Source organism: Heloderma suspectum, chromosome 1 (assembly GCF_057233095.1).
Source record: "Heloderma suspectum isolate Gila_16-S chromosome 1, 16-S_ref, whole genome shotgun sequence".
NCBI lineage: Eukaryota > Metazoa > Chordata > Lepidosauria > Squamata > Helodermatidae > Heloderma > Heloderma suspectum.
In genome coordinates this window covers 341,482,367-341,503,994 of record NC_139458.1, presented here as the reverse complement: position 1 = coordinate 341,503,994, position 21,628 = coordinate 341,482,367, and the positions used below count along the sequence as shown (strand labels likewise).

Below are 21,628 nucleotides of genomic sequence, written 5' to 3'. Positions count from 1 at the left end.
TTAACCTGGCACCGAAAAGGTAACAATGTTGCCCCAGGTGTGTCTCATCGGGGAGATCATTCCATAATTGGGGGGGGCATAATTAGGAAAAATTGCTTGCAAAAATGTTTATATTAGGGTGAAATGCATATAAAATGTGTATACAGATTTTTCATGTGGACTTAAAAAAATACAAACTGATTTGAAAACAGGATGGAACAAACTTGTGCTTGAAAAAATGTGAACGTTATAGAAAGTGAAACAAACATATTCTCCATTCCTGGACTAGACTAGACCTGCTGGTGTCACAAAGGCACCTATGCCCTCTATTAGGGGAAGTAGTGCTATTCCCCTGTGCAGTTTGTAGAGGGAGGAATACTCTACGAGGTGAAAGGCTACAGTTCCATCACCTCACCTCCCTTCAGCTCTCAGACAACACTCTTCTCTTTCTTTCTATGTTACACTCTTCAGGCATAATCCATCCTAATTAAGCCTTTTTTTTAGTAGTGCTATGTTAAAAATTTCTCCCACATTTTTTAACCATTCTGATTCAATTTGTTAGAAAAGAAATTGCTTTTGAAAAGAAATCCAATGGTAAAGATTTTTCCAGAGAAATTTTCATGGCTTGTTTGGGGTTTCTTGTGCTTACCTTCCTTAGGAGGTGCCCAAGAAGTGTGCATGACTGTCCTGTCTTTCATTGTGCAATTATCTCTCAAGCAGCCTGTAGCCTCCTCAGCTTCCTGCACTTCAATTAAATCCCAGGGGAAGACATCATGAGGTAATTCCTCCCACAGGGCTTTTTCAGATCAGGAAGTGCAGGCAGCCTGGATGGCTGCAGAGCAATGGAGAGATGTGTAATAGAAAGAAAACACACACAACACCTTCGACTGCCTTGCAGTGATTATGTAAACTCAAAACACCACAAAAATAAAGGATACAACACCCTGAGAATGAGGCCAAACAATGGAAGCCTCTTTCATGGGGGAAGAAAACTTTCAGGAAATAGGGGAACAGATTTTGGCTCACCACTAGCTCCACCTCTTCCCTGGAGCTGGACACAATGCTGCCCCTTCACACCTGCATTGTGGTGGATGCACAACAGGGGCCAGCCTGCCAACACAGCTGATGCTGTTGCAAAAACCCCCAAAAACCCCTTACAAAAAAAGAAAGAAGTTGTGTTACAAGCCTTGCCAATGATGAGCCCTACCAGTGAGAAACTGTTGAGAATTTCTCCTCCCCTTGTAGAAATTTGGTGAAATTTGTTAGGGATGGCAGAGAATCCCTCCACGGACCCCAGTGAGGCTGGATTCAAAAGAATCTGGCCTCCAGAGTCCATGGAGGAACGGATTGCTTACCTCCGCTTCCCTGAGGAATCCTGCCTGGCCGGATCCTCCCCACTGGCCAGCTCTGGAGCACCAGCAATACAGCCACCATTGCCGTATCGCTGGCTGGGCTGACTGACTCCAGATGCATATGGCGTAGCAGATGCCATTTGCAGCCAGAAAGCAATTAGATTAAGCTAAATGCAGATGTAATTGGCTGCATTTGACTTAAAATAAAGGCTTTACAGCCACAAATGGTGTAGTGGGCTCCATTTGCCGCTCTGGTTTTTCACACGATAGGAAGGAGGATTCCGGGGAGAGGGACAGATCACCTCCCCCCACGGGTGGATTCCCAAGCGGAAGAACAGGTAGGGAATCCGCCCATCCCTAGAAATTGTCCCCCGCAATTTCTCTGTCCACAAATAGGTGGATAATTTCAGGAGGCCATCTGTGCAGAGCTGACTGTACCCTGTTGATTTCAATGGAAGAGCATTCCCGGACACATTTCCTTGGGAGTGTGTCCCATTGAATTCAGTATGTCTTCCTGCCAAGTAAACATGCAATTGTGTTTTCCTTCCACAGTCATTCCATACCCCGTTGCCTCTTCTGTTCAGAATTATTTGCTTCTGTAGGGTTGTCACGCTATATCTCTTGCCTTTTGTCACTTTCATTCAGCAGCTAATCTCAGTTTATTGAAATGTTCATTTAGGAATGCAATTAACAGTATTCGCCAAGGCATCATTTAGCCACAAAATGGACCATCATCATATGCTCTACAGGAAGAGAAAGGCAAGATACATTAAACTTACTGTTGAGAGAGAGGAAGAGCTACATCTCTTGTAAGATCAGTGACTGCAAGTACACTAGCTTTGCTCATTGGTCTCAACATATATTGTATCTATTGTTACAAGATGTCTGTTCATTGCAGAGCTCATACCTGATATGTTAAAAATTGTATTAAAAATAGCAGTGGGCAACTTCCCTTCAGTTCGATTCAGAACTGGGTCAGCTGTTATATGATTCATTGAAAAACACCTGGAAAAAAAACCTTTTTGTGGAATTCTTATGTCTTATACCGCTGGCTGTACAATATAACATTGCCTTAAAGTTTTGGACACTAACTGCAAGTCAGGAAAAGTTACGCCAATGTCCCCAAAAGGACCTTTTAAAGCTTCATTGAGCCAGGAAGCTTCAGAACCTTGGGGCAAAGGAATGGTGTCATCACCTTGTCCAACATGAACAGCCTGAGCATTTCTATACATACTTGGTTTTTTCTCCACCTGCCCTTGTAGCTCATGGGGAAGCCAGAAGCTTTCTTCCACAAAGGCTCAGTGTTAAATGCAAATCAGGTAGAATTATTATACAGATAGTCTACACAGCATCCACTTCTGAGATTGAAATCCAGTATCAGTGTTTTGTATACTGTTGATGGTAAATATACTGTGACACAAAGCTGGAATCACTAGTAACAATCTTTATATCTATCTACATTATATATTGTGGTGGGAAGAGACAGCTAACCAACACATTCAATGTCCCTCCAAAGGCAGAATCAATAGAGTCCCAGTGCCCAGCAAGTCCAGAGAACACCAGAATATACCTGACATGCCTCTTTCTATCATGAAATACAGCCGGATCCTTCCTAGCCATTAACTTCCTCTTCTAGTTTTATGATTTTGAGTCATTGATTGATTAATTGGTTTTTAAATAGCTGTTCAAAACAGATTCACATTATCCTTGAGCAAGTCAAGTAGCCTCTCAGTTAATTTAGTCACTTCCACTAATCAGTGGTTTGTACCCTAAATATCCAGGCATTCCAAGAGGCAACTATTTTGGTCTGAGCAAGGTTGTTCACTTCTCATATAGAAACTAGGTATTCCATTGGCTATCCCATAGGAAACTGAAGGCAGACATAGCTTTCTACTCTAGGTATCACCCATGGGTTGATTTTACTGAAAGTGTACATTCAGCTAGTTAAACACTGAACTCTACATCAGCATATCCATAAATAAATAATCAGGAATGCTCTGGACTCTCTTCATCTGACCATCTAATGGGATTTTCATTCAGGTTGTGATCACTGACAAATGAATATGACTTTTAAAAATTGTATCTCATTTCTCCTTTTTAATAAAATAGATCTTGTCCAAGGTATCATTCCTTGAAGCTCGAAGCTGAGTGTAAGATTGATATCTATCATATCTTCTTGACACATTTCCACAAAGTCACCGCATGTGTATGCAAGACCCTTAAAGATTTGAGAAGGGTACAGGCCGATCCTTATCTGTCTCATTTAATTGCCCTGGACCTATTAAAGCTGTACCATCTATATAAAAATATGTCTACTATATTCGATTTATTGGTCAGCAAATTTCTGTCATGGCAAGTCATTGACAAAAAGTAATTGCATGTAGGCGGTTGTAACTGGGGGTGGGGGAGAGAGAGAAGCCATATTACATCTTTCTTTAGTACAATCGCCTTTGAAGTAAAATTCCCTCTGCAATGGGAGGTTCAGATTTATGTATTTATGTATTTATGTATTTATTTATGTATTTATTTATTTTATCATATTTCTTTACTGCCCAACAGCCAAAGCTCTCTGCACCACCCAATACTCAAAGTTCACAGCAATTAAAACCATAAAATATCTCATGATAAAATGCAATCTAAAAGTTTAAAATGACAATACAAAATAAAAATAAAAACTAAAGCCAAAGCACCACACTTTATATATAGTCCATTTCCAGGCCTGGTTCTGGTATTAATACCAAAGTGCTGGTATTAACATTTAAAGCCCTTAATGGCTTGGGGCCGGGTTATCTGAAGGATCGCCTCCTCCCATACGTGCCTGCCTGGACCTTAAGATCATCTTCAGAGGCCCTTCTCTGTGAGCCCCTGCCAAAGGAAGTGAGGTGGGTGGCTACTAGGGGGAGGGCTTTTTCTGCTGTGGCACCCCGGCTCTGGAATGAGCACCCTAGTGAGGTTCGCCTGGCACTTAGATTGTATTCTTTCCAGCACCAGGTGAAGACCTTTTTATTTTCCCAGGCATTTTAGCTCTTTAGACTTTGGGCTTTGGTGTTTTAAATCTGTATTTTAAATCCCTGCACTGCTGCTAGGTTTTATTCTGGTTTTATTCTGGTTGTATTGTTTACTGTGGTTTTTATGTTTTATATATTTTGTATTGTTTTATTGTGCTCTTTGGTTTTAATTTTTGTGAACCGCCCAGAGAGCTTCAGCTATTGGGCGGTATAGAAATGAAATAAATACATAACAAACTGAAGTGAGATTCAGATCTTACTGGTGATGGAGAAACTTGTTCAGTTCACATTTAAATGTAAACGTACCTAGCTTCTCACTTTTGAACCACTATGTGAGCTGAAATCCAGTTATCCTTCAAAATTCACACTTTTCTGAATGTTGCAGTGGAGTTCTCTAATGTGATGGATACCAAAGTGCAATCATTAGCGAAAATAATGTCCAAATATGCATTATATTAGAAAACTACTTGCAAAAATGTGTATATTAGGCAAAAATGCATACAAAAATGCATGTCCTAGTGAAATGTGCACCAAAATGCTTATGAATTTTCATGCAAAGTTTAAAAAAATCAAAGTTCAAGTAAGACTGGAAAAATTCTCAGAGTTCGAGATGAACTGAATTTAAGGGTAGTATCCAAAGTTAGTCCTACTTAAAGTACACCCATTGAAATGAATAGGATTTAAGTTAGGCATGACTAACTCAAATCCCATTCATTTCAATAGGTCCACTCTAAGTAGGACTAGCTTTGGATACTACCCTAAGGGAGAAATCCTACAGCCACTAGTCAGCGGCTAGAGAGCCATAGGATATGTCGGTTCCCAGAAAACTGACCTCCCCCTCACGCTGCCTCGCAGGCAGTACAGAATGGCCCTGCACTCCCGCTCAGAAGAGGATCACAAAGCGGCAGAAATGGGGCATTCTGGGGGTATTCCAGGGCAGGGAAGGTGGAAATGCCAGTACGACACTTCCTATGTGTTGTCTGGCAGCCGCTCCTCCCGCGCCGCCTTCCTGCAGCTAGACAGCCAAAATTGGCTGTCTAGCCACAAATGCAGGGTGGCTGAAGCGCGGAGGGGTGATCCCCTTCGTGCTTCTCCTGCCCTGCATTGGATAGGCGGTTGTCTCCGAGTTCAGAGGCAGCCGCCCATGCCTATAGGATTGTGCCTTAAGAATGGAAAATGAGAAACTAAGAAAAACCAGAATTGACAGATTTGCTCACCCCTAGATCTTGCACCAACTTTTTGCACAAAGATGAATTTCCCATCCAGAAATACTTGTTAAGTAAACCTTGTTTGCTCATATGTTGGCAGAAAGTGAGACATGAAATGAATTCAAGTGAATAAGCAGAGGAAAATATTCAGCAGTATTTGCCTTTCCTCTGACAATTAAACTACTGACAGAAATCGTTTGTCTTATAGAAGTCAGATACTATTTATTTTGCAGTTGAAGGTGCCTGATTCTTTTCAGTAGAATATGTTGATGTTTTATCTGTATTATCCAGCATTATTGTTTTTGTTAAGCAAACATTTGAAGTAATTACTCAAGATAATGTTTAAAATAAAAAGCCAACGTTGCTCTTGCTCTCAGCCTCACATAATAAAGCTATTAAGATTGGCTTAAGTTCTACAACAGCAGCTTATGTTTAATAACGTATTTGTCAAGTGATTTATTGCTTAGAGGGGGTTGCTTGAAGACCATTTACACTGTCGTAATCCCTCTGATTTCAAAAGGGGCAGAACGATGGCCAATGAATAGCTTCTTTAGGTAAAATCCTAATGTCTTTAAGTCATAAACAATGCAGCCAGTCTCATCTAGGCTCCTTGGAAATAGCTTTAGGACTATGATCACAATGGTCTTCCTAGCCTGAAATAAGCAGTATCATTTTACTCTGGAATTTAGCAGGTATACACGCATGCACACATACGCCTGGTTCGCATGTCATGCTAACCATGGTTCATTTAAGCCATGGGTTCTTTGCCCTACCCGGGTTTTGTCTGGCAAACTATTGGACAAACCATGTTTTGTTTTCTCAGGCCTTAGGTTGTTTGTTTCTCTCCTCCCTTGCCTCCTTGTATCCCAACTGCTTTTGTGGCACTGCAGGACTGGTATGTAAAGAGGCTGGGGTTTTTTTTACTGCTATTGCCTGCTACGTCTGTAGCCTGCTGAAACAACCCCTAATTCTGGAGTCACATGTAATGACAACCCATGGTTTAAAAAACCCAGAGCTCACAACCCAACAACAAACCATGGGTTCTCATGGGTTGTTTGTGGGTAACCACCCATAGTTCCAGGATCACACGTGACAACAACCTAGGATTCAACAAGCCATGGTTTGTCATTACATGTGAACCAGGACACATTATTTAATCCTATATGCTAATAGCAAGTATATACTGGCATGATGGTAAGGCGTTTTCTGGAGTTGCACAGATTTGATTCAGAGCTTAAAGGTGAAAACCTGCTCATGTTTAGACAGAAAAACAAGTCCTACAAAACATGCATAACATTGTAACCTAAACGTGACTGTGAAGAAGTTCCAGGTTTATTCTTGAAGATATCCTACTGTCAATGGTCTTGCTTTAGTGAACTGAAACAACCATGTGTGGATACTGATCATGCTTATTTTGAGATTGGAATTCCTGATAATATTTTGTTTTGTAAAAGCATCCAGGATGGCCCCCGCTCCCCAAATCAGCTTCCTGCTCCGGTTAGAAAACACAGAACATAGGTACACAGGACTGGAATACAGGGAGCTTCCTGACTTGGGAAACCACTTATAAATCAACAAAAAAAGAGAAAATGTATCACCCAAAAGAGGACACAAACTTGCATGCTAATTTTATGTATAGATGCAAATTTATAAATCATTGTTCTAATTTAAAAAGAAATATAATTCATCTCCCCATAGTGCAGATGACTGTGACCAGGTGACCTGTGTGCCTGCTGTGCAGTCTGCTGTCCAGGTGCTAACCATTGACAGGCAACAGTTCTTACCATTCTTTATCTATAAACTGGACTTGGACTGGACAACCCTTGAAACAGAGGCTGGCTTCAAAGAAAGGACAGTCCTCTGACAGCCCCACATGCACCTAGGAAAAAGAAACCAAATGCACAGTTACAAGATGGGGGATACTTGGCTCAACAACACTACAAGCGAGAAGGATCTTGGAATTGTTGTCGATCACAAGCTGAATATGAGCTTGTGATGTGATGTGGCTGCAAAAGAGACAAATGGCATTTTGGGCTGCATTCCAAAATGTATAGCTTCCAAATCACATGAAGTACTAGTTCCCCTCTACTCAGCACTGGTTAGGCCTCATCTGGAGTACTGTGTCCAGTTCTGGGCACCACACTTGAAGAAGGATGCAGACAAACTGGAGAAGGTTCAGAGGAGGGCAATGAAGATGATCAGGGGACTGGAAACAAAGCCCTATGAGAAGAGACTGAAAGAACCTGGCATGTTTAGCCTTGAGAAAAGAAGACTGAGGGGAGATATGATAGCACTCTTCAAGTACTTGAAAGGTTGCCACAGAAAGGAAGGCCAGCATCTCTTCTCGATCATCCCAGAATGCAGGACATGGAATAATGGGCTCAAGTTACAGGAAGCCAGATTCCAGCTGAACATCAGGAAAAACTTCCTGACTGTAAGAGCAATACGACAATGGAACCAATTACCTAGGGAGGTAGTGGGCTCTCCCACACTGGAGGCATTCAAGATGAAGCTGGACAGCCACTTGTCAGGGATGCTCTGACTAGGGATGGGGGAGAATTTCTCCCCGAAACTTCGGGGGGCCGAGTGCCAATGCATTCGGTCCTCCGAAGGTTGTTCGGGGAGAAATTCTCCATGCCCCCCCGCCCCCCGCCCCCCCCCCCGGGATGGGACTTACCTTTCATGAATGTCCGTCCCGGCGGCGGGTCCCGGTGGCGGTTCGGCAGGTCTTCGTCAGTGGCAGGGGCGGCAGCCGGTCTTTCGACCGGCTGCCACCGCCTAGGGGTGCACGAAAGTCCCTTACCTGTCCTTGAAGCTTTTTGCGGTGGGGGGGAGGCGCTTTGCTGCTCCCCCCGTGACGTTCAGGCCAGGGGGGGAGGCTTCCCACGTCGCCCGGCCGAAATTCAGGCCGGGGGGGAGGCTTCCCACCTCGCCCGGCCAAAATTCAGGCCGGGGAGGAGGCGCCTCACCTCGCCCGGCTGCGAACTAAAAAGTTAAAAAAAAAACGCCCCCGTGATAGGCTACGTGACGATTAACGTAGCCTATCATGGCTAGATCTGCAAAGTCAGCCGTGATAGGCTACATAAATCGTCACGTAGCCTATCACGGGTGACTTTAAAAAAAAAAAAAACGTGTATGAAAATGGCGGCCCCCATAGGGAGCTGCCATTCGCGTTCCTTATTTGGTCGCTGTAGTCTACTTAAATCTTTACGTAGACTACGGCGAAAATAAGGGCAATGCAAATAGCGTTGCCCTTATTTTCGCCGTAGTCTACATAAAGATTTACGTAGACTACAGCGACCAAATAAGGAATGGGAATGGCGGCTCCCTATGGGGGCCGCCATTATCCGTACGTGCTTTTTTTTTTTTTTTAAGTCACCCGTGATAGGCTACGTGACGATTTACGTAGCCTATCACGGCTGACTTTGCAAATCTTTTTTTTTTGCAAAGATAGCCATTCTTATTCATGAGGGTGCAAGCCTATGCACATTTAGACAGAAAAAAGTCCTACAGCTCCCAGGACTCCCCAGCCAGCATGGGATTGCACCCTTAGTTACAGTTTTATCCTACCTGTCATAAATTACTTGAGCTGAGCAATAAGCAGCAGCTAGAGCTAGCCATTAAACAATCCAAGGCCAAGAAGCCAAGAGTATCAGTCCAAAGCCAAGGAAAATAAAACCAGATATAGGGACATGCTGAAGAATAGTTAGAGTCATTCTGGATTTGAGAATATCAGAGCCAGGTCCAAGAGCTGACAGGAATGTTTTCTACTATGGACAAGCATTAACAATTACTTCCAGCACCTGAACTGGGTTTGAGGCATATCTTTTATGCAGAGGCTGATTAATAAGTGAAGTCAACTGGTTCGAGATGCAGATGTCTTCCACCTGCCCATGTGCTGGAGTCCTCCTCAAACACTCTCAGGCTGAGGTGTTCTGTGTCCTCCTCCATCCCAACTAGGGATGTTGCAGATGCCTAACTGAGTCAGGGTGTCCATTGGGCTCCCTCCCACCTGCACACCCAGACTGTGCCTGCCGAGACCTTGGCCTCACTTGCCCCTGCTTGCACCCTTCTGGATGCTCTCCACTCTCATCCAAACCCATCCACAAGTGCCCTCCATTTTGCCGAGATTTTTTTTATGAAAAAGGGAGCTAATTAAAAATATGCATATTTAAATATGCACATTTTTAACTAGCTCCCTGTTTCATTACAAAAAACTCAGCAAAATGGTGGGCGCTCACAGACGGGACCCAAGGTGACAACGAGTGGCTTGCCAAGCTTGTGGGGGCTCAAGTGTGGGTCTCGGGGGCTCGAGCAGGGGCAGTGCTGCAGCGGGCATCCGCCGATCCAAATGGGGGTGGGTTTGCACACCCCTAGGCACAACACTACCCTTCCTACATGGAGCTCAAAACAGTGCACTGAGTCCCCTCCGCATCAGGGCCAGCATCAACATCAAGCATCCTTGGACAGTTGTCAAGAGTCGACCTCATTGCCCTGGCAGGGCCCACAGCTTAAGCCTACCCTACTCCCTCCCCTTTATTTTTTTTTTTTTTTCTGGCCCGGCACTAGGAGCAGTGCCAGACAGCTGAATCTAGCCACCCTTTAATTTCCCATAATTCCTCCAACCTAGTATTGCTTTAAGGAATTATGGGAAGTTTAAAGGGCTAGACCCAAACCTGCACTGTTGAGATGTTGCCTCCACAGCCAGGCATAGTGACAGAGGAGGGGGGCAGCAGAGGACACTTTGCCCAAGTCCCCCTTAAACATGAGGCAGTCCTGCCCTCCCCCCTCCCCCACTTTATCTTCAGAACAGCTGTGTTGAACTTGGGTCTCCCCAATCCTAGTCCAGCACTCTTAACAACCACACCATACTGGCAGAAGTATGGATGATGACAGAATAGTATAGAACATTTTGAATGCGGCAGCTGATCATCTGGAAGGACAGGCAAGGCATTTTAAAATGCCTTGCCTATTCAGTCAAGTGACTAGCTGTGGTCAGAATTTTCCAAACAGCCTGCAGCCTTCATTAAAAGCCATTGATATTCCTAACTTCTATTAACTCATTCACTCTATTTTTGTGAACCTGGGGGCGGGGGTCTGTTACTCTCTTCCTACTTGGATACAAGTATACCTTGATCATGAGTTCAGGCTTCTATGTTTAAGTCTGAGCAAAGCCAAATAGAGCAGAATTCCACTGAATATTCACACTGAATTATCCATTTTAATGTCCAAAAATGCACTTTATCCAATGATGAAAACATCTCAGCAAGTGACATCAAAATCTCTTTTTTTCTCTGCTTTTCATCCAGAATTTCAAAAGGGCACTTCAAAGCACCCCCAAATTGAGGATTTTTATGATATAATATTTTAATAATTTGACTGAGGCTGCAAACCTAGACATGCTTTCCAAAAGGTAAGCCCCCAGTGAAGACAGTGGGACTTTTGAGTAAACAAGCATAGGCTTGCACTGCACAACAAAATAAATTATTTGGGCTCCATTCTAAAGCCAGTTTTTCCATCCAATTGTATTTTATTTTTTGAAAGGGTGAACAAATTGTTTACCTTCTTAACTTACTCACTTGAAAATTCAGCAGGCTAGGTTTAAATTGTTGAGGCGTGTGAGTCTTTAAACTCTTAAGGTTCTTTTTAATATCAGCTCCTGTCAGCAAGGATAGCACTGAGAAAGTAATTCAAAAAGACCCGCCTGTCAACATAAATGGCAGAAGCCATTTTTTTAGAAATGCAATTTTTAAAAGCCTCACAATCAAACTATTGACTGAATAATTCTTGTGTTTGGCTTTTGGCTGAGGGAAGGCGAGTTTTAAGTTATTTAAAAGACCCACCAACCTACACCAGCCAACTTTAAGACAGCAATGTTTTGTTTTTTAAAAAAAATGTCACCAGATGTTCAGCAATATCGGTAACATTTCAGTGAGAAAGTTCTCTTTTGCTGAAGCCCATAGTGAGTCTGGAAAGCAACTAGTCAAGGTAGACTTGCCAAGTATGATTAGAACCATACTTTGACAGTGACAGGTGCTTCATACATAAACTTCCATGGTGCAAACAAAAGCAAAACCCTGAGTTGTTGAGATTTCCCCTAAGACTTCTTAAATGTGATATAAGGATATTGGCCAAGGATGTTAACGAGCAGAAATGATTATCCTGACTTCAGTTACACCAGCTTTGTGTAGTCACAGGAAGCCACTGTATCTTACTGTAATGTTTCCTAATTTAGACTAGTCTGGTTTAGGAATGGGCCCCAGAGCCTTCATATTTAAGAGAGGTATTTGGCAATGCATTATGCTTAAATAAGTATAAATAAACCATTGTCATCCAATATAGGTCTACTCAGAAATAAGCCCACTGAATTCAATGGGACTTACACTCAGATAAGCATGTATAGGATTGTAACATAAGCTGAATAATGTCAAACAGCTGCCCCTTTCCTCCTCTGCTGAGGGAACTGCACTGGATGCATATCTGCTACTGGGCCAGGTTTAAGGTTTTAGTACTAGTTTACAAAGCCCTGAACAACTTTGGACCAGGATACCTGAGAGAGCGCTGTCTCCCTTACCAACCTGCCCAGTCACTGAGGTCATCAGAGGGCTTGCTCCTGGAGGTTCTACATGGACCTATGGCCTGATTGGAGTCCACCAGGAGAAGAACCTTCAGTGTGGTGGTGGCCCCCTTTCTTTGGAACTCCCTGCCCCTGGAGGTCAGGCAGGCACCCACACTGTGTTGTTTCCAGCACCTCATGAAAACAGCACTGTTCTAGGAGGCATTCCTTAATTGACCAGTCAAGGTTTTTATTGGCACTGTTTTTTAAAAAGCATGATTTTAAAGTGGTGTTTAAATCTTTTTATTCTTTTGCTGTTTTATCTTTTGTGTTCACTGCTCCAAAATCTGTTTTCGATATGGGGTGGTACACAAATATTGTAAATAAATAAAAATAAAATATTTGGGGGTATTGACATGTATACTGATATTCCTAGTCCTAACGTGTGCTTGCTTCTGCACCCCAGTAATAACTCCTCAATTGCTATGCTTACACACAAACATATTGTTTAAAAGACATCATAAGCTCTGCTAACATCTGCTTACCGTCTAGGTAAGACAGTGCTTCACCGTGTTCCTGTTAACACCTGGGATTGCCAACTGCTCCTACCTAGGGATGTCAGAGAATTCCACCATGGATCCCAGGGAGGCCAAATTCCAGTGAATTCGGCCCCCTGGAATCCGTGGCGGAATGGAGCAACCCGCCCCACCACCCCGCGGAAGCCCCCTGGAACGGAGCCTACCTGGCGGCGGCTCTGGCGGCGGCTCCGGCGGCAGCTCTGGCAGTGGCTTCGGCAGCAGCTGTGGCCACTGGCGGGCTGCGGCCGCTACACCAGCCGCTATTTGCGTCCCTTCGCTGAGCCGTGATAGGCTACATAAATATTTACGTAGCCTATCACAGCACAGAGCGGGGACACAAATGGTGCAGCGGACGCCATTTGCGTCCCTGCTCTTTGCCATGATAGGCTACGTAAATATTTACGTAGCCTATCACGGCTCAGCAAAGGGACGCAAATGGCAACTGCTAAGCCGGCTGCCATTTGCATCCACAGACCTGCCATAGCCAGATGTCCGGCTGCGGATGCACCTGGCCGGCAGGTCCGTGGAGTCGTGGAGCAGATCCAGCCGGGAAGGATTCCAGGGGGAGGGACGGAGCACCTCCCCCCCCGCCCCCCGCAAATGCCACTTACGAAACAGGTAAGTGGTTTCATACATCCCTACTCCTACCCCCCTGAAACTCTTTAAAAGGCCACACTCTACTGTTGCTGCTAATTGGCAGGATCAGAGAATGTTTTACTTTGGTTTTGCTAGTCACTAAATTAGGAGTTGTTTGAATATGGATGTTTTATTACATATTTGTTATGAAATCATTCTGATTTTTCTTTAATATGGATAGGAACATGTTGCTTTTTGTTGTGCTTTGTTGTGAACCACTTTAAACATGTTGTATATTAGGAATGGGGGAACCTCTGGTATGTGCAACAGATTTCCCCTCTAGCATCTTCCTCAGGCCCTGCCATCTCCCCAGCAGGAAAAGTTACTTATCTCTGTTCAGCTGCCGATTGGAGATAGGAGCTTTTCCCTGCAAGCGGGGGGGGGGGGTGGCATGGGAAAGAAGCTGCTGAGTAATTCAGTCCCACTTACTTCTGAGGCTTGTCCTGCTTACTTGTGAGTAGACATGCAGAAGCTGTCCTGTGTACTTCTCAGCAGACATGCTGCTCATGCTTTCTTTTGAGTGGACATACATTGAGGCTTGGTACTTGGCATGGTGAAAGTGCTGCTCAGTGATTCAGTCCTACTTGCTTCTGAGTAGGGCTGTGCACCACTTTGGTCTGAAGTCCAAATAATGAGTCGAAGCAGGCTGTTTTGGAGGTGCCTCTGTGTGGTCATAGGCTTATATGCAAAATGGAGCCGTGAATATTGCGTATAAGTCTATGTGTCCACAGATCATTCCAATCTCCCCTTCCCATTCCAGGCCAGCTACGCGGGGGCAGCAGCTTGCCAAGAGTCAAGAATAACAAGTCAAAGTGGGCTGCTTTGGAGGTGCCTTGGCATGATACAAGGCAGAGCAGAAGAGCAACGAAGCACCACGGAGCAAAGCAGCTTGTATAAGAAGCACCTCGTGGGTGATTCGTTCTGAGTCCGCCAAGTGGGTGATTTGTTCTGAGCAACCCAGACAGCCTGCCTGGTGCCAAAAGTATCAACTCCAGAAAGTTCAGCAAAGGGAGGAGGGGGAGGAGGAGGGAGGGAGCTTTGGCAAATGGAAATTCTAGTTGCTAAATCGGGGCTGAACGTAACCCACCAATCTCCAATCAGAGACAATGGTGGAGAAGGGGGAAGTTTGAATAACTGGAGAACAACGGCTGCATTTCTAGGGATGGCGGAGAATTTCTCCCCGAATCTTCGGGGGGCCAAGCGCCAACGCATTCGGCCCCCCGAAATCGGCAGTGAAATTCTCCGTCCCCCCGCCCCCCCCGGGATGGGACTTACCTTTGGCAAATGTCCCTCCCGGCAGCGAGTCCCAGCGGTAGTTCGTCGGCCTTTCGTCAGGGGCGGGGGCGGCAGCCGTTCTCCCAACCGGCTGCCGCCGCCGCCATTACAAAGTGAAGTGTAAAAAAAAAAAAAAACCCCCGTGATAGGCTACGTAACGATTAACGTAGCCTATCATGGCTAGATTTCCAAAGTCACCCGTGATAGGCTACGTAAATCGTTACATAGCCTATCACGGGTGACTTTGAAAAAAAAAAAGCACGTACGCAAATGGCGGCGCCCTATGGGCGCCATTTGCCTTCCTTATTTGGTCCCGGTAGTCTACGTAAAATCTTTACGTAGACTACCGGGACCAAATAAGGAACACAAATGGCGGCGCCCATAGGGCGCCGCAATTTGTGTACGCACTTTTTTTTTTTCAAAGTCACCTGTGATAGGCTACGTAACGATTAACGTAGCCTATCACGGCTGACTTTGGAAATCTAGCCATGATAGGCTACGTTAATCGTTATTTAGCCTATCACGGGGGGGGGGGTTGTTTTTGTTTTTTTTACTTTTTGTTTTGCAGCCAGGGAGACGGGGCGCTTCTCCCCGGCCTGAATTTCGGCCGGGCGAGGCGGGACGCCTCCCACCCCTCGCCTGAAGTTCAGGGGGAGAAGCGCCTCCCGCCCACCACGAAGCACCCCTGCGAAAAGGTAAGTGACTTTCGTACATCCCTATGCATTTCAGGGACAGAGATCATTCTGGTGGTGTTACTTAGGGATATGAGAAGTGTGAAAGCCCCCCCCCCCCCGCTCTGCTCACTGGTTCCGCCGCCTCTGCCGCCATTGCCTCTGCTGCAATTAAAGAACATGGCGATTGGAAGTCTACGTACACATAGACTTATACGCAAAAAGCACTGTGAATTGCCCAGGCAGGAGGAAGAGGTGAAGCACACATCTCTGCCACTCGCTAGCTGTCTCCTCCTCATGAGCAAGAGACAGCTAGTAGTCCATGGTAGGAATGGCGGAGAATTTCTCCCCGAATCTTCGGGAGGCCGAGCGCCGAGGCATTCGGCCCCCCGGAAGTGTTGGGGAAATTCTCCGCCCGCCCCCCTCCCCCCCCCCCGGGGTGGGACTTACCTTCAGCAAATGTCCCTCTCGGCGGTGGGTCCCGGCGGCGGTTCGGAGGCATTTTGTGGGGGGCGGGGGCGGCGGCCGGTCTCCCAACCGTCTGCCGCCACCGCCAATACAAAATAAAAAAGTAAGTAAACAAAAAACAAAAAAACACCCGTGATAGGCTACGTGACGGTTTACGTAGCCTATCACGGCTAGATTTCCAAAGTCAGCCATGATAGGCTACGTAAATCGTCACGTAGCCTGTCACGGGTGACTTTGGGGAAAAAAAGCGCGTACGCAAATGGCGGCGGCCCATGGGCGCCGCCATTTGCGTTCCTTATTTTGGCACATCTAGTCTACATAAAGATTTATGTAGACTACGGCGAAAATAAGGGCACGCTATTTGCGTTGCCCTTATTTTCGCCGTAGTCTACGTAAATCTTTACATAGACTAGACATGCCAAAATAAGGAACGCAAATGGCAGCGCCCATGGGCCGCCTCCATTTGTGTACGCGCTTTTTTTTCCCAAAGTCACCCGTGATAGGCTACATGACGATTAACGTAGCCTATCACGGCTGACTTTGGAAATCTAGCGGTGATAGGCTACGTTAATCATTACGTAGCCTATCACGGGTTTGTTTGTTTTTTTTCACTTTTTGTTTCGTGGACGGGGAGACGGGGCACTTCTCCTTGGCCTGAATTTCGGCCGGTCGAGGCAGGGCGCCTCCCCCCCAGCCTGAATTTCGGCCGGGCGAGGCGGGACGCCTCCCCCCCCTCACCTGAACTTCGGGGGGAGAAGCGAAGCGCCTCCCCCCCACCACGAAGCCAAGCTGCGAAAAGGTAAGTGACTTTCGTACATCCGTAGTCCATGGGGGTGTTTCCACCAGCGATTTACCCCCTCAGTTGACAAGGCACAGCGCCCCTTCATTATAAAGATCCTGAGAGTTAAAATGGGGGCTGGTTTCCATCTTTGTGTTGGAAAAAGGTAAAACAAGGATCCATGAAATCAAAAGGGATCCTCATGATTTCATATGATTTTTAAAGGACAGACTCCCAAAGCCACCATCCAATCACAGAGCACATCTGCTTCCATGGACTGAAGCAGAAAAATCATGGATCTGCCTCTCATGGGTGCAGCCATGGTGCAAAAACAGAGATCCAAGGCAGGGATCCTCTTGATTTCATATGATTTTTCACACCATTTGAGTTGAAGCAGATGATCTGAGATCTGCTGTGAAGCAGCAGCTCTCTGGGATTCTTACTGTGCATACTTGGACAAAGATGAGTTTTGTGCTTTGATGGGGTGGGTGGGCAGGGGGGACCCAATGTAAAAATTCAGAGGATCCATATTGAATTGGGCATCTTATCCGTGGCTTTATAACATGATGGTGCTATGAAGCCCCCAAATCTGTCTTTTGTCACTCATTCTGTGGGCATTTACGTGCTTTGTGATATGATGGTGCTTGGCGGTACCTTTCTTATAAAAATCATAAGGATCCGTAAGGATCCCCGCCTCAAATCCAATTTCTCAACTGTGGCTGCACCCACGAGTGGCAGATCCATAATCTTTCTGCTTCAGCCCATGGAGGCAGATGTGCTCTGTGACTGGATGGTGGTTTTGTGGGTCTCCCCTTTAAAAATCATATGAAATCAGGAGGATCCTTTTTGATGTTTGGATCTTCATTTTGCCCAGTCCCCTTTCTGTTTACTGGCTGCTCTCTTTCCCAGAACAAGCATGTTTGTCTACTCAGAGGTAACTCCCATTGTGCTCAATGAGGCTTGCTCCTGAAATGCAGGTGCATCTGGATGTTCAGGGGAAAGGGGAAAGTGGGGGAGAGGGGGGAAGCCTCTCTTTTTAGTTGAGCAGCCCCTGCCAGTCAGATGACATTCACTCCAACCCTCACCCCCACCAGGAAGTATGTTCTGTGAAGCGATTTTTACTGGTGCGGAGAACCTACTCGCGGAGCCCTACATGAACCACATTTCAGCAAAGCTGATTCCTTTTAAATTAAAATCAGGCACTCCTCCATTAGCATCTTCTTCCCTTGTTGTGGAAACACGGCCATAGAGTGCTGAGCAGGCAGGGGACAGCGGTGGGGTGGTGCTGAAAGGTAGAGCTTTTTGCTTTGAGAGTGTTTGTGGACAGACTCAAAGGTCAGCTGCACCTAGCACAAAGAGTACTGGGCAAAACTGTCTGAAATTTGGCTGGTGAGATCCCCTCCATGTCAGCAGAAAGCTCCCCAAGTTTCATGTATTTATCATGAAAACTGAAAAGGTATGGCCCTTTGTGTTTTCCCATGCAAGTCAATGGGAAAATGCCCAAACTGAGTGGTCCAAATATCCGAATCTCACTTCGGATCCAGAACCGAGTCAAAGCGGATGGGATCCAAATCAGTCCAAGTCAAAGCAGGGCTGATTAGGAGGGTCCGAAGCGGCATCCGAAGCGAAGCGGGGAGGTCTATGCACAGCCCTACTTCTGAGGCTGGTCCTGCTTACTTGTGAGTACACATGCAGAAGCTGTCCTGTGTACTTCGGAGTAGACACGCTGCTCATGTTTCCTTCTGAGTGGACATGCAAAGGCTTGTAGAAGCCTTGTGATGCTTACTTCTGAGTAGGCTTAAAATTGGCAATATACATTTGAGCCCCACACACTCTGCCTTTGGCCCTGCACACAGATGGAATGTGGCCCCAGAGACCTTTCCCAGATTGTAATTAGGCTCTCACACTGAAAAAGGTTCTCCACACCTGCTGTATAGGGAAAAGCAATATACAAATAAAGTAATATACAAATAAAGAGGCTGATTAATTGTACGTCGAGGATAGGAGCTAGAGGCAATGGGAATAAGGAAAACAACAACGGCTGCAGCTGCCCATCCTAGTACTTCTTTTTACCACATTAGGCCACTTCGGAAAAAACAATGTTTTGTTTCTATTTTAAAATAATTTTTATTTAATTTTTATTTGCCCAAACATGCTGAGTGCTAACGCTGGGCCTGAACTGATCTTCTAGCCACAGTAAACCCTAAGTACTGGGTTGTGCATGAAGAAAGAATGCTTAATTCAGTTCTAGAAATATATGGTCTATGATTTATGCATCAGTGCAACTGCAGAATTCAGCAGGAGTTGCTTTCCTCATCATAGCTTGAATTGTAACTGTTATACTGCAATCTATACCTGGTTACCTGGGAGTAAGTCCAACTGAACTCAGTCAGACCAAGTTCAGAGAAGGCATGCATAAGGTTGCACTGTTACAGGCAGAAGAGTCCTGCTAGAAACAAAAATGGCCACCTTAGGCCTCCTCAGAAATGAATTGTAGGCTTACCAGAACAAGGAGAGAAATAGCAATGGAGAGCTTTACATCTCTCGCTCTATTGCAAAAGATGTGATTAGTTTTGAGTTTTATCCTACTTCTTGATCTAGAGATGTACGAAAGTCACTTACCTTTTCGCAGCTTGGATTCGCGGTGGGGGGGAGGCGCTCCATCCCTCCCCCCGGAATACTCCCTCGGCCAGCTCTGCTCCATGGCGGCTCCACAGAGCTGCCAGCCAGGTCTGTCCGCAGCCGGAGTTCCGGCCGCAGACAGACTGCTGCGGACACAAATGGCGGCCGCCATAGCGGCCACCATTTGCATCCTGCGAAGCGTTGCCCTTATTTTCGCCGTAGTCTACGTAAATCTTTACGTAGACTACAGCGACCAAATAAGGGACGGGAATGGTGGCTCCCTATTGGGGGCCGCCATTATCCGTACGCGCTTTTTTTTTTTTTTAAGTCACCCGTGATAGGCTACGTGACGATTTACGTAGCCTATCATGGCTGACTTTGCAAATCTAGCCGTGATATGCTACGTTAATCATTACGTAGCCTATCACAGGGGCGTTTTTGGTTTTTTTTCTTTTCTTGGAATGGCAGCGGCGGCAGCCATTCGAAAGACCGGCTGCCGCTCCCGCCCCGCACGAACACCCGCCGAACTGCCGGCGCGACCCGCCGCCAGGAGGGACATTCGGCAAAGTTAAGTCCCGTCCCGGGGGGGGCGGGGGGGCAGAGAATTTCTCCCCGAAACTTGTTCGGGGGGCCGAACACGTTGGCGCTCAGCCCCCCAAAGTTTCGGGGAGAAATTCTCCGCCATCCCTAGATCATAGTAGTTCATAGAGAAGGAAAGGTTCCTCCTGTGCAAGCACCGAGTCATTGCTGACCCCTAGATTTACGCCGCTTGCGCTGGCGTTTTCATAGCAGACTATAGCGGGATGGGTTGCCATCTCCTTTCCCAGTCATGACTACCTTTCCCCCAGCAAGCTGGGTACTCATTTTACCGACCTCGGAAGGATGGAAGGCTGAGTCGACCTCAGCCGGCTACCTGGGACCCAGCTTCCGCTGGGATCGAATTCAGGTCGTGGGGAGAGTTTCGGTTGCAATACTACCACCTACCACTCTGCACCACACAAGGCTCAAGGAAAGGTTCCTCCTGTGCAAGCGCCAGGTCATTACTGACCCCTAGAGGAACGCTGCTTGTGCTAATGTTTTCATGGCAGACTATAGCGGGGTGGTTTGCCAGTGCCTTCCCCAGTCGTGACTACCTTTCCCCCAGCATCATTTTACTGACCTCGGAAGGATAGAAGGCTAAGTCGACCTGAGCCAGCTACCTGGGACCCGGCTTCCACTGGGATTGAACTCAGGTCATGGGGAGAGTTTTGGTTGCAATACTGCCGCCTACCACTCTGCGCCACACGAGGCTCTAATAGTAGTTCATAGCATTAATGAAATAAATTCATTTACTTAATCTTTCAATTAAAAAATTAAAACCATGAAAGAAATGGGACCATGAGAGGAGATAAAGGAAGAGGGGAGAAGAAGGAAACAGGTTTTGGGGGAAAGAATGATATAAAATACTGAACTTTTAGAAAGCAACAACACAACACAACAAACAACTATTCCCATGCATAAAGAACAATTAGACTGCAATCCTCTTCTTGTCAGAGGTAAGCCCTATCGAGATCAACAGGGCTTACTCTGAGGTAAGTAGGCACAGGACTGCAGCCCTAGTTCCTCTGAACATTTATTTATTATTATATTTATATCCCACCTTTTTCCTCTTGCAAGGAACTAAAGATGGCTTACATAGTCTTCCTCCTCTCCATTTTATCCTCACAACAATCCTGTGAGGTAGGTTAGGTTGAGAGTCCATGGACTTGTTCAGATGCACTTGGGGAGAGGATGGTTAGGGTAACTATGGGGGGGTAGAAAAACCATGACATGCGAGCCCGCCAGACGATAGTGGAACCATGCAGCACCATGTGGCTCTGCTAATCACCCCCCTCCGTAGTTACCTGGCAGTAACTACGTAGTTAGTCCCACGTAGTTAGCACACATCCTGTCATCCTCCATGGCACAAAAAGGCTCCTGGTGGGTGCTCCAGCATCGGAAATGCCTGCATGGCCATAGAGAAAGTCCACAGCAGCTAGAGTGTCACCGGCAGTGACAGATGCTCTAGCTGGCCGACTCTATGATCATGGCCTGGAAGTCCTCTGGAGCCTGTTTTAACCACCAGGGAGCCCATCAGGTGACATAGTAAGCCACCCTGGAAGCCCTTAACCCTGTTGCAGGAGGATGGTTAGCCAGGGGGGCTTACTAATCTTGAAGAATGTGGTTTTCTCCCCCCACATGACACACTAAACCACTGTGGTTAGCAAAAAACACCTAACCATCATGGGTTAGCGTGATGTCTGAACAGGGCCAGTGACTGCCCCTAAGTCACCCAGTGAGCTTCATGGCCAAGTAAGAACTAGAACCCAGGTCTCCCGAATCTCAGCCCAGTGCTCTAATGACCACACCCCACTGGCTTTCATGGTTAGAGAGGATCAGAAAGGACCATTTTCAGCTGATCCAAGGTCTGATCCAGGTTTGAGGGTGTTTACTCTAAAACGTGTGTGTGTGTGTGTGT

The 21,628-nt window shown here is 46.1% G+C and overlaps 1 long non-coding RNA gene across 1 annotated transcript; it reads right to left on the bottom strand.

Moving 5' to 3' along the window:
- Positions 1-94: 94 nt before the first annotated feature.
- Positions 95-21,121, bottom strand: LOC146359598 (uncharacterized). The gene is made up of 3 exons (XR_014787288.1): positions 21,015-21,121; positions 7,332-7,426; positions 95-2,074 (listed from the first exon to the last, which is right to left on the bottom strand). It is a non-coding gene; the product is annotated as an uncharacterized LOC146359598 (long non-coding RNA).
- Between the last annotated feature and the right edge of the window lie 507 nt (positions 21,122-21,628).